We start from the raw sequence: 14,012 nt of genomic DNA, 5'->3' as shown, positions 1-14,012 counted from the left end.
TTTCTGGTTCTGGCCAAGTTTCAGTCCATTTGAAAATTTTGCAGGCATTTAAACTTCCTTGAAAACATGTGTGTGTGTGTGTGTGTGTGTGTGTGTGTGTGTGTGTGTGTGTAAATACTGATTTAGCTTTGGGGTTCAGGAGGTAGGAGAGGATTCAGGCATCTTGCCTCTTGGGCTGGGGCAGAACTATGTTTTCTTTTCCTAATATATAGAGAAAACCAGACTTAGCCACCAGAGTCAGTCTAAGTGAGAAGACATCTCTTGGTGGCAGCCACTTCTTGTTGATTCCACAGACTATAAGTGGGTTTGATATCATTCTCTCCTCTTTCTGCTACCTGCAACCTACCTGGCTTGGAGCTGACCTGGCTGTAAATACTCAAGGGATTTTCTAATACCTAAGAGGGTGGACAGGACCAGATAGGGTTGATTGAGTTGGGGTCATTTGCAACCTTATCGGGACACACTTGCCCAGGCCTTGGTCTAACGTGGCTTAAACTATTTTTGGGGAGATGGTTCAGAACCCCAGGGTACACACAAAGGAGGGGACTATGTTTTGTATTGGATGTGCCCATTAAGGCAGGCAGGACAGGCTGGGGCAGAAATCAGCGGGGTGAGGCTTCTTGTGTGTTGTCCAGTTAGCTGGGAGGATACAGAGCTGGCTGTAATTAACTTTACCAGCGTCCTGAACAGAGGTGAGAGGACATTTTCTCTACTTCCCTTTCTACTCTGTCCAGCTTCCTTCATGGCCTTGAGGACCCTCCCAAAGTGGTGATCAGGCCAGGGAGCCCTGGATTCAACTGCGTTGCCAGTGTGTTGTGAACCAAGCTCACGCCCAGGTGTATAGTTCTCCGAATCTATTAGGAAATCTCCCTGAGGGCTGTGGAGTGAGTGAGTACACTAAGAGGTAGTTGGAGTGTTGCGAGTGAGGTGCATGGAGGGAACAAATTGTTAACAGTGGAGGAAGAAGCTGGGTATGAACAGAAGGACTGCTGACAGAGTTGTCCATATATATATATATATATGGGGGGTGGGGGAGTCATGACTCATGGAATGGAAGTGTAGGTGTGGGGATCAGTGGAGGTGGGGAGAGTTGAGTGGATAGATGGAGGATTTGGGAAAGGATGTGAGGGCGTGGGGCTTGCAGGTGAGGAGTTGGAGGAAGGGAAAAGGCATGTACAGAAAGGTTGGCAGGTGGGTATGAAGGGGTTGGTGGATGGATGGAAGTATTTGGAAGATAATGAAGAATGGTGTTTGGATGGAGTGAATGTCAGATGGGGACAGGACTGTGAAAAATGGGGGCAGATTTATGGATGAAGAGGGTTGGTAGATGAGTTGAGGAACTGGTGGATATTGAAGGTTTGGAGGAGGCAAAAGGAATTGGTAGGAAACTGGTCTTTGAGGAAGAATGGGTGGATAAAGAGGAGGTGGAAGCTGGGTAGAGGGGCAGGTGGACAGACGAGTGAGCTGTTGCACTGATGTATGAGTAGAGATAGTAAATGCAGAATGTCAGGACCAATGGAAGAGGTAGCAGATAACAGAAAGTATAGGCAGGTGGCTACATCACTGGGAAAAGAGAATTAAAAAGATAAAGGTGGGTAAAACACTTAGTGGAAAGAAAGAAGGGTTGGTAGAGGGGTAGGAAGGCTACCTGAATGAAGAGTTGGCATTGTGGTCTGGGTATTCGTCTGCACAGGTATCATAAACTTTCAGTGCCCAGCCCATGGGTGGTTGTGACCAGCCTCCCCTCATGTCTTCTCTCCTCCCCCTTCCAGAGTCAGGCTCTCCCTAGGCTCATAAATCTCCAGTCCAGCAGGCTTTCTGTAATTATCTCTGGAACAGTAGCCCAGGAGGAGGGGCAGGCAGAGCCCTGAAGAAAGGAGCTGACTCAGAGGCGGACGTCTGTCTTTTGGTGGTGTGTCAAACGTGGCTGGCGTCCAGCTCAGCAGGGCACTACCCTCTCCACAGGCTGACTTGGGCCCCATTATGGTTGACCTCAGAGAGCTGGTACCAGGAGGAAATTTGTGCATTGAGTTAGAACCTGACAGTTTTTCTCTTTCTTTCCCTCCTTCCTTGTCTCTTTCATCATTCCATTGCATCCACTTCCTTTGTATCCTGGCCTCCCCTATACTCTGTTTCTATTTGTTTCTGTCTCTGGTTCTCTGTTGTCTTCTCTTTTTTAATGCATTGTCTCCTTTGTCTCTCCTCTCCTCATGCTACTTTTCTCTTACTGTCTTGTTTCCTCTCTGCCTGCCACTTTCTCCATTTGAGTCAGTTTCCCTTGCTCCCTTACTCCTCTTTGCCTCTCTCTAGTAAGTAGTGGTTCTTCTACCTAGGTGGAATTCCCAGGTTCTCTGCTATACTACATCTAGTGCTGGAGATATGGAGGCAAGCCTATGTGTGTCATGGGAATGGGTCTAAGTAGAGTCTGGGCCCAGGTAGCCATCCCTCCATAGACTGTGCTTCTCCTTCTGCTCCATCTAGAGCATGCTCTACTGGAAGTAGGTTTTTGCCTCTAGGAATCTGGTTCGGGGCTGTTGTCAGGCTAACCTACTTCCCAGTAGCCAGACTTGGGGTGTAGAATGGGGTGAAGGCTCCTCAGGTGTGCCAGACAGTTAGCTTAACACTAAATATCTGTGCTCCCTCTGTGTGTCAGGGAAGGAGGGTCTTGCCATGCTGAAGGCTCTTCCCACTAGAGCACTGCGCTTCCCTTCCCGTGAGTCAGGGTTTATGCACATGGGCAGATATGGAGGTGATAGGCTTCGTTTTCCAGCCATGGAGCTTAAGAAGCACGTAGAGTTTCCCCAGGTGTTTTCTCATCTGCTGGAGGAATGTCAGCGCTCACTAGAATCCTGGAAGTCTGACACGTGCTGACCATGGCAGAGGCCTCACTAGTGTGGGATCTGAGTGACTCAGCAGAGCAGAAACTTCCATTCCCATTAGCCTGTGGATTGGACAGGCACTTGAGAGGAAATCACCTTCACTGGGACAAGCCGCTGGCCGTTCTGAGTTTATGTGCTGCAGAATCTGGTAATACCCTGATTCTACAGTACTCCATGTATAGTCACTTGGACCAGGAGCGTCTGCCCTCCCTGGGAATATGTTAGAAATGCAGATTCTCAGGCACCTTTCAGATTTGTGAAGTCTTTATGGAGGCACATCTATTAGAGCCTTAAGCAACCTCCAGAAGATTCCAGGGCACACTTAAGCTTGAAATCTCCTCTGCCAGCCTCATCACTAATTCATTCATAACTTCCGAATGGAGCACCAGGCTCAGGACCTCTCCAGATGTATTCCTATTCTTCTCTAAAGCCACCTTCATCCCCAGCCCCACCATTATCTTCCAGAGGTCTCCAGCAGAAGGCAGAAGGGATACCTGTTCCCTATGTGTGTATGTATGCATGTATGTACTTATGTGTACATATACACATATACATACTCATATTTATGAGATAAGATCTTGCTATGTGGCCTAGGCTGGCCTTCCATCTGTGATTCTCTGCTTCAGCCTGCCAAGTGCTTGAGTTACTAGATTATACCACCTTGCCCAGTGCCTCTTTCTTTCTTCTTTCTTTCTTTCCTTCCTTCCTTCCTTCCTCTCTCTCTGTCTTTCCTTCCTTCCTTCCTTCCTTCCTTCCTTCCTTCCTTCCTTCCTTCCTTCCTTCCTTCCTTCCTCTCCTTCCTTCTTCCTTCCTTCCTTCCTTCCTTCCTTCCTTCCTTCCTTCCTTCCTTCCTTCCTTCCTTCCTTCCTTCCTTCCTTCCTTCCTTCCTCTCCCTCCCTCCTCCTCCTTCCTCCTCCTCCTTTTCTTCCTTCCTTCCTTCCTTCCTCTCTCCCTCTGTCTTTGTCTCTGTCTCTGTCTCTCTGTTTCTGTCTCTGTCTCTCTGTCTCTCTCTCTCTCTCTGTCCTGGGCCCTGAACTCAGGGCCTGAGCACTGTCCCTGGCTTCTTTTTGCTCAAGGCTAGCACTCTACCGTTTGAGTCACAGCGCCACTTCTGGCTGTTTTCTATATATCTGGTGCTGACGAATTGAACCCAGGGCTTCGTGTATGCGAGGCAAGCACTCTTGCCACTAGGCCATATTCCCAGCCCCTAACTATTTCTTGACATGAATGTAGCCTGGAATAGTTCATGAATTCCTTCCTCACCTTTTCATTCTCTTGAAAGTTACAATGAAAGCACTAAGGCCACACCGAGCAACAGATTTCCCCAGAGGAGTTACAATTTGGATCGCCAGCCCTGTAAGCCAGTTTTATTATCATCATAGTTTTTTTAAGTTTACATTTTTTATTACTATCTTCAAGGAGTTGTACAAAGGAGTTGCCATTTAACAAAGCAGTTTGTGAATGCAATGTATCTTGGTCAATATTGCCTTTTCCACATTCTCACTCATCTGTCTTCTACTCACCCATTCTCTTACTCTTCTTAATTTTGTAGGATATAGATTGAATTCTTGACTGCATTTCCCACCTCTTCTCCTCATTATATGTCTACTTCTTTTTTCTTAACCCTACCCCACCTCTTTCAGTTACATACTGCCTGGTGTTTTATTTTGCTGAACTATGATTTTGCCTTTCTAAGGAATTATGCTATTTGAGTTCTCCCCTGAATCTACCAGATTTCAGTTACTATATTTGTATATGCTTCCATAATACCCAGTGTATTCACTTATAAGTTAAATCTAGCTTCCACATATAAGGAAAAAATATGTATCTCTACTTGTCTCTCTGGGCCTGACTTATTTCATGTAGCCTAATTTTTTCCAGGTCTTTTCATTTCTTTATAAATGGTACAATATCATTCTTTCTAATGAGTGAGTAAAGTTCCATTGTGTATATATACACCATATTTTCTTGATCTATTTGTTCATTGAGGGGCATCTAGGCTGATTCCATACCTTGGCTATGGTGAATAGTGCTACAATATAGGGTTGTGCTAGTTACTGTGCTCAAAGAGGGGTGATGAGAAGGGATGGCGGGGGGGCAGCAGGGTATAAGCTCAAGTCTCTCTCTTTCCATCATCCACATTTTTGCTGTATTCTCAATACTTCTACTCTTCCTGGAATTACGGGTAATTGGTATTTTGTAGAAAGAACTTGTCAGTTGCAACTTCTTCACATCTATGGGATAATTATGTTGAGAGTAGATTGCTCAGGAGGCTAAGATATGAGGATTATGGCTTGCACCAACCCAGGCAGGAAAGTGTGTGAGACTCTTATCTCCTATTAGCCACCCCCAAACCAGAAGTGCAGCTGTGGTTCAAGTGGGTAGAGTGCTAGCGTGGGGAACCCCTCCCCCCCCGGAAAAACCAAATCAAAACCTCAGGCCCTAGTCTAAGCCCTAATACTGGCACACGCATGTGGCACACGCACACCCCTTCCCCCACAGAATTACATCAGGCATCTAGGCTATTCAGGGAAAAGTTATCAGTCATATTTCATGAATCTGTAAGACAGGAGTATGTGTTGCTGTATGTCTGTGATTCTGAATTCCAAGTATCCTGAAAGAATGAATGAATGAGCTGATTCATAAAGGAATTGGTGACTGTAGCTTGCTCAAACACTTCAGTCTAACTCTGCCCCTATCTAGAAAATTCTTGGATTCCTACAGACAGAGAACACTTTCTGCAAAGAAGTTGGCACCCAGCTCCAATTATTGCAATTGTTTGCGGAGGGAAATCAAATGGATACGGTCCTTGTGGGCTGTGGATGACATTGTGCAAGTTAGGGCAGTGGTTCGCCAACGTGAACGTGCGTCAGAATCACTGATAGGTTTGTTAAAATACTGGTAACTATGGCCCATCTCCAGAGTTTCTGGAACTAAGCCAAGACTGCATTTGTAACATGTTTCTGGGTAGTCCTTATACGGCCTGTCTAGGAGCCGTACTCTGAGAACCAATGGGTTAGGGCAGTGTCAAATGCTGTAACAAATAATCCTCCTTCCCTGTGAAAGAGATTTTTTCACTCACTGATAGGGCAATGGTTGAACATATTGGCATATGGCATATGATATAACTCTTGGGAAGAAAAAGATATAAAAGGATTTATCCAAAGTGCTATCTATGATCTATTGAGTGAGAAAAGAAATTTGTCAAATCATTTATATGATATAATTCCACGAAGTTTGCAAGACAATAGAAAACCCTATCTAAAATAAAACAAGGCTTTTCCTCAGGTCTTATACATGTCTTACAAATATAGTGAAAATTTCATAGCATATTAATGTAAAGGTAACTTGCCAAGTTAAGGGGTGTTATCATCTTCTAATAAAATTGCTACATTACAAGGATGTGATGGTTAGAATAATTTTAAGATGCAAGAAATAATAAAAACTATTCTGATCAGAAGGACAAATTTGAGCCTTCCTTATTGCCTGCCTGCTAGATATAGAATTATGTATATTTTTTTCAGTCTACAGGGGAAATGGTGTGGAAATTGTGATAACTTTTTTTTTGTTGGTGGTGGGACTTGAACTCAGGGCTCGGGCACTGTCTCTGAGCTCTTTGGCACAAAGCTAGCCCTCTGCCACTTTGAGCACCACTTTCATTTTTTGAGTGGTTAATTGGAAAAATCCCTCACAGGGGGACTTTTCTGCCCAGGTTGGCTTTGAACAATGATCCTCAGACCTCAGCCTCCTGCGTAGCTAGGATTACAAGTGTGAGCCACTGGTGAATTGTGACAGTTTTGATGACTGAATGAATGTCCATGACAGCGACCATGTTTCTTTTGACTTAGCAATACTCTATACTCCATCTGTATTCCATCTATAATTTCCAAACAGAAATACATCAGGAGGAGAGCCACAATGTCCTGGGTGGAGAAAGCTGAGTTTTCCATCAGTACAATCCTCTTGGGTGGAAGATCGGTAAACGCCAGCAGTTTATTCCTGAAACTGAGTAGTGCTTGGTAGGGGTTTCTGCACCGGTGGCTAGTGTTTATCCCAGAGGACAGATGTAGAGAAGCCACTCAGTGGGAACCAAGCTCAAAGTCTTTGACCCAGAGTATCTCACCCAAGGAAGCTAGGGCAGATTCAAAACTCCATACTTAGTCTTTTCTTCCTTGGTGAGTGGCCAATCTGATCTTCACAGGGACATTGGCTCCTTCATGTTGCAAGTGAGAAGAGCCCACTCCAGGCTGATTTCTCATTTAAAGCTCTCTTCATTACATCTCTGGCTGGCTCAGGTGGCTGCTGAAGGCGGAAGGGCTTTGGGTTAGGTTTTGGGTTCTTTGCCAGCCCTCCTGAGGTCTGAGAGTCAGGGAAGCTGAATTACCTTTTGTAGCTATGGCTGAAGGCTGGTCCTTCATGGGAAATGAGAAGGGCAAGCCAGCCTGACAGCCATTTAGGCTTGTCCAGAGTGCTAAAGGAGATAGTGGTGTGAGAAGACAGAGACCTTCTAGGTGAAAATGTCCAAGGAAAGAATCTACTCTGCAAAGTTAGGATAGGAAGTGGGAGGGTGGGAGTCTAATTCATGAACAACTTGAGCTATGCTTCTTGGCACAGGACACTGAGCATAGAAAAGGAAATTTGGATCCTAGTTCGACCAACTTTAATTCTGTGATTATGGGCTATGCTTCCTGTTTAATTTAAATATTAGACATGATGGCTGATTTCCTTAGTAAGTATTACCTACAGTGGCTGTTACCATCATCCTCATCTGCCAGTGGAGAAACTGAGGCTCAGATCTTAGAGCTAGCAAATGTTAGAGTAGGACCTGACTCCAGGCATTGTGCCAGTAATTTCTTTATTGATATTTCCATATCTTCTTCCTTGACTTCTCCGAACTTCACTTCAGGAGACCCTGAAGTCTATAAAATTAGGTTTGCATTAGTCAATTTCCAGCCATGAATTTCTCTAGGTATTTCAAATGGAGGGAATTCAACACAGGAATTTACTTAAGTGATGGAAGTAACTGAGAGGTAACCCATCTTCTAGCAAGAGCAGGGAGCTACTGTTACCCTTTAGGCTAGAATAAGCATGAAAGGAAGTATTATAACCAGATCCTGGTCCCAAGAAGTTAAAGCCATGGTGGTTTGTGACCAATGGAGGGAACACCCTGGAGGAGATATAATCTCTGCTAGAGGTGCTGAGGGTAGCAGAGAGAAGGGTGGGAGGACACTGTTTCTCCCTTCCCATCTTCCTCTAGTGCTTCCCATTTGTTGAAGCTAGCAGGAGATCAGCAGAGAAGGGACTCTGGGAAGTGTAGATCCTAGTGTAGTTGAAAGGAAGGGGACCAAATGAACCTTCAACCTTATAGTCAGCTGACAGGTTCAGGGTTCAGGGTTCAGGGTTCAGGGTTGTTGGGAACACTGAAACAGACACATGGATCAGAACGTGACAGAGGGTGGAGTACATTGTATGTAACAAGCCAGGTTGAATACTGGCTGCCATTGTCACTCCATTGCCAGGAAATGGAGGCTGAAGAATGAATGTTGGATTCTTTGGTATGAGTAAGCAGTTTAAGGGGGATACAGATGGGAAAGGTAGTCCGTTTTGTTGCCAATTTTGTCCATTTACCTGACCAAACTTAGACACCTTACCAAACTCTGCTCTGATCACTCATCTTATTCCTTTACCTCCAACCTGCCATCTCCAAGTGAGAGCTCAGGCACCTGCCAGGACATTCTGCTGCCTTTTTTAGCTGGCAATAGGTACTTGATTGGCACGTATGGAAGAAGAACACAGAGGAGCAGGTCTAGGCCTAAGGTTTAGATATTTCCACAATTCCTCTGAGAATTTCAGACTGGGGCTGGGGATATGGCTTCATGCTTTACATCTCTGATACTCTAACTGGATGCAGAATTGTCCTTTTTCAATTTGTGGCTAAACCACTGAAGGTTCCTTTGGTGAGTTCCCTAACTTCAGCTTTCCCTCCATCAGCCCCTTCTTCTATCTTCCTATTTGCCTTTCAATAACGTGTGTGTGTGTGTGTGTGTATGTGTGTGTGTGTGTGTGTATGTGTGTGTGTGTGTGTGTGTGTGTGTGTGTGTGTGTGTGCCAGTACTAGGGCTTAAACTCAGGGCCTGGGTTAGCTTTAGCTTTTTTTTTTTTGTCAAGGCTGGCACTCTACCAACTTGAGCCACAGCTCTACTTTTTGCTTTCTGCTGGTTAATTGGATATAAGAGTGTCAATGCCCGACTGGCTTTGAACCATGATCCTCTGATCTTAGCTTTCCGATTAGCTAGGATTATAGGGGTGAGCCAGCAGCATCCATCTACTTTCCAATAATTTTTGATAATTTACTATGAGTTGTTCTAAGTGAACAATAAGAATACACCATGAGTAAAATAGCTTTAAAAACTATATATGTATGTATATATAATACTGTAAATGTAATACTTAATATAATAGATATTTAATATAACATTTAATATATCTATTTTTATACATAATACATGTGCTTTTGTAAATATATGTATACATTTAAATATATTTAAGCATAAATACTTAAATATATACTTAAATTTAAATATAAATAATACATACTACTATATAATATACAAGCTTATGTATTAGATTTATATATGTTTAAATTTATAAAATGTACAATTTCCTATTTTATGAGCAAGGAAAGGGATACTCAGAGAGATAAAGAAAACTGGCTAAGAGTCTGCAGGTCAAAGAGGTGGAGGCAAATCTGGGTGTGTCTGCGTGCCAAGATTCTCTATCCCATGAGAGGAGGGAGTCGATCTGTTGAGGCCCTGCTGGGAAACTCCCCAGAGAAGTCTGCTATTTGAGTTGCTCAATTACCAGACACTTTTAATGCACCTCTAGGAGAAGCATTTGACACCTGAATTTCCTCTTGAGTGTTTCACCATCACCATCTCCAGTTACTGAACAAGCACAGCAGCCCTGAGCCATCTTTCAATAACCGCCCATCTGAGAGAGCAGGATGAGCAGCCTGAGCCTTGGCCTGTGGCTCTTTGACTCAGCAGCCTCCCACCACATGGCAGTGCCTGCCTAGGCTGGTTAGTGGCTACAGCAACAGCCCAGACCTCTAAGCCAGGCCTCTTGCAGGGATAGCAGGGAGGAAGAAAGACTTCCATGTCTGTGGCTTCTAAGAAGACCACATCCTGTGGATGGGAAGTGAGGCCTGAAATTAGACTTGAAATTTTTGGAGGTGTAGATATGTCCCCTGAAGCCCGCTCATTAAGGGCTGGGCCCCCAAGGTGGCATTCTTAGGAGGTTATGAAGCCTTTAGGAGGTGGAGCCTTGTGGGAGGTCTTTAGGTCATTGAAGCCTTGTCCTTGAAGGGGAATGTGGGTCTCTGTCCTCCTCCTCACTCTTTTTCCTCCTAGATTATGATGGGTTGCATAGTTTTGCTTTGTCACAGGCTTCCACCATGATGAGCTCCTACCACAATGTGCCACCAGAGCCAACCAATCATGGATCGGAGCTTCCAAAATGGTGAGCCCTCATAAGTCTTTTCTCTTTAGGAGTTGATTATGTGAAGTATTTTGTTACAATAACCAAAAGTTGACTGTCACAAATGGGAGACCCAATGGTTGACCTTAACTTTGATGACCTTTGTGAAAGCAGCCATCTACCATCATCCGCTTTGTATACTGGCACCCCTTTACTTGAGAACATCATCACCCCCATCCTTTCTTTCATCTTTGGCTTCTGGTGGGTTGCCAAGGACAGAGAACTACCATTCCTCAGCCATGTGACTCAAGTCAAGAGCCTTTGCTTCAGTTGTGGTAGGTGTGGACCCTCTCTTTTGCTTTGGGATTGCTAAATGGGAATGAAGTAAGTCTGGGGTTTGGGGTAGAGGTGTCATGCCTATCTCCCTTGCATCATGACAGCTAGAAGAGAAGTGGGGGGACACATAGAAGTAAATAAAACCGAGAGGAAACTTGCAACACTTGACAATTTCATTTCAACTCCTGGATCTAGTTGTGCCTGAGGCATACCTCCCTCATCTTTCTTAGGGAGCAGGAGCCAATATTGTCCCTTTGTTCTTAACTATGTTTGAGTTGGGCTTTTGTCTCTTGACACCCAAAGAGTCCTGACTAACGCAGTTTGTCTTGGCTTCTCTTTCTCTCTCTGTGTCCCTTCTGAGTGACTCATCTCCCGACACCTTATAGTTCCCCCTGGGTCCTCCTCTCCAAAACAGGCTGCGACACAACTTGCTGCTTCAAGTGGAATGTTTAGCTTGGCTCTGAATATTTTAATGACTGTCATAATGATAAGGGACCATGAAAGGGACCCTACCAAGGTGGGGATTCAATAAAACATATCTGTCTGGGGAAAGGACCAGGTAAAAATAATAACCCCAGCTAACACTGAGTTGGGAACTGTGCCATGTGCTTGAAGTAAGTACAATAACTCCACACACAGCTTCTATTATGTCTCCTATTTTACAGATGAGGATACTGAGGTCACGGAGCTTAAATAATCTACCCGGGGTCACAGAGTTAGCAAGTGGGGAAGCCAGCTCATGAGATGAAGAATTTTACTGTGCAATCCATGTTCTGAACCCCTGCATTGGTTTACAGAATTGAATGACTTAATTAAGTGTGAGCTGGGCCTCTTTTCAAAATTACCTTCAATATCTTCTACATAGTTTTCTCAATTTATAGAACCTTAGGTAAAAATGTAAATCCTTTTAAGGGGACAGAAGAAATGGTATGAGTTAAAATAACTATTTAAATAAACAATAGGCTCCCAAACAATCATGGTTGCAAGAAATATCCCCGCCTAAGACAAAATAATGGTGTTCTCTTTGTAAGAGAGAAGGCTGTTACAGCTGTCCCTTGGTGGAGACTTAGGACTAAGGTTCTTCATCTGACTTTCAAAGCCCTCTACAGTCTGGTTTTGACTATTTTCCCTACATTACCCAGCCATGAGCACCTTTCTCCAAGGCAGCTTTGGTGTCTGCCATTGTGTCCCTATGGTCAATTGGTTCTTCAAAATTCACAAAAAGGTATTGAAGCTGTGATAGGGTAAGGCTACTCTCTTGGCCTCTTTGCTGTGTGTCTTGTTCCTACTCCGCTGCACTGTCCTTGTGGGCCCCAGGGTCTTTGGAGACTTGGCTAAGAAAAAGTTATGTTGGGTATATGCTTAGTTTGGGTTTAGGGTTAGTGACTTTTGCTTCTGGTTAAGTGAGTAGCTTTTAAGTATAGTTAAGTCATTGCTAGTCACTTTGGTGTGGAAATCACTTCCAAGAACACTGGTACCACCTACTGTAAGGACCCACCCGTGACAAAGGAGTAGTGTGACTTGTGGGTTTGAGTCGAGAAGCTGTGTCATGACATGAACGTGCCCTGTGGTACTTAAAGTATGGTTGAGAAACCATGTTTGAAATACACAGAGCCAGAGCGCGTGTGCGTGTGTACGTGTGTGTGTGTGTGTGTGTCTATGCGTGGTATCTGTGTGATGCTAAGGGCCTTGTGGAATACTGAGTACCAGGCAGTTTTATCTAAAGAATGATAAACTATAATCTCTGCAAAGAGTATTTCAAAGTAAAAAAACTGTAGTACTACTTAAGTTCTACTTTCTGTCTTTATGAAAAGGCTACCAGTTTTTTTTTAAATATTGCTTCCTTCAAAATAGATACAAAGGAGAAACACAAAACAGCTATCATCTTAGCACTCAGAAATAACAACCAATAATCTTTCACATATATTTTACGGAAATCTAGATCATACTGAGTAATGGTTTTATCATATTTGTTTTGCTCAGCATTTTATCATGAGCATTTCCTCCAGCTTTTGAATATCTCACTATAATAAGAATCTCAAGGGTTACATGTTTTACATTTTTATAGATAGATATACCAACATGTATATTTCTGATGGACTACTAGGGCATATTAAATTATTTCTAATTTTCACTATTGCTAATATAGTGAATAACTTCGAATATAGGTCTTTATTTATATTCTGGTTATTTCTTCAATAAACTCTGAGAAGTGGAATTGATTGGCCAAAGGAGATATACCTTAAAAGACTTTTATATCTGTTTATCAACGTGAGTGTTAAAAATCCATTTCCCCTATATATACTAGTAAGAATTAGGTATTACTATTCTTTATTGTGGTTGTCAAGTTGATGGGTGTAAATGAAGCTGGGTGTGGTGGTGCTCACCTGTAATTCCTGCACTTGGGAGGATCATGAATTCAAGGCCAGCCTGGCCTATGTAGGAAAAGTGTCTAACAATTTTTTTTGAAAAAAGATGAATCTAGTACCTAGCTATCTAGATAGGGTCAAAGGCTCACAAAGCTTTCAAGAGTTCGGATTGTTTATATCAAACCTGCAATCTCATTGAGTCGTCCTATCACATTGTTACTGCTTATCTATTTCCTCTATCTGGAGTATTTAAGCTATACTAATAGTCATTGTATTCAAGTTCCAGTATTTGCTTTATTACCTAGGAAGAACTCAAAGAATATTTGTGTGATCCATGAATAATCACTTTTTTAAAAGAAAGAAATTTCAGATACACAGAGGGGAAATCTCTTGTTCTGACCACATGGCCAGCTAAGGCCAAACAGAGTTTGAAATGTAGGGTCATGTCACTCTGTTATGGACTGAGTTTCAACTTTCAAATTCATATGTTGAGGTCCTAACTCCTAGTACCTCAGAATGTGACTGTATTTGGAAATGGAGCCCTTTACTGCAGTAACTAAATTCAAATGAGATTATGAAAATGGAACTTGATGCAATGTAGTGGGTGCCCTTATAAAGAAGAAGAGAGATCAGAACACACGTACACATACAGAGGGAAGACGGCATGAATACCCAGAAAGGGCATCTACAAGCCCAAGAGAGGACTGGACATCAATAGGAACCAATCCCACTGACTACCACCATTTCTGTTGTTTAAGTCGTTTGGCATGTAAGACCTGAGTCCAGCAGTTCTAGTGAGCTAATAATATACATGCTTAAGAACTTTGCCTACCTTGCCATATTTTAATTGTCTGTAGTAGACGTAGTCTATGAGCCACAAATATAATTTGAAGTTTTCTAATAGCCACATTAAAAAAGGAGAAAAAGTAACAATATGATTGCATTGCATTCA

The 14,012-nt window shown here is 43.2% G+C and overlaps 1 long non-coding RNA gene across 1 annotated transcript in view; it reads left to right on the top strand.

Moving 5' to 3' along the window:
* The window catches only part of LOC125353496, an 80,596-nt gene extending 70,199 nt beyond the window's left edge, over window positions 1-10,397 (top strand). The window contains exons 2-3 of the long non-coding RNA XR_007211340.1: window positions 9,821-9,958; window positions 10,324-10,397. This is a non-coding gene — a long non-coding RNA (uncharacterized LOC125353496). The remainder of the gene's footprint in view (window positions 1-9,820; window positions 9,959-10,323) is intronic.
* The last annotated feature ends 3,615 nt before the right edge of the window (window positions 10,398-14,012 follow it).

The sequence above is a fragment of the Perognathus longimembris genome, chromosome 6 (genome assembly GCF_023159225.1).
Source record: "Perognathus longimembris pacificus isolate PPM17 chromosome 6, ASM2315922v1, whole genome shotgun sequence".
Lineage (NCBI taxonomy): Eukaryota > Metazoa > Chordata > Mammalia > Rodentia > Heteromyidae > Perognathus > Perognathus longimembris.
This window is presented reverse-complemented; position numbering and strand designations above follow the sequence as displayed.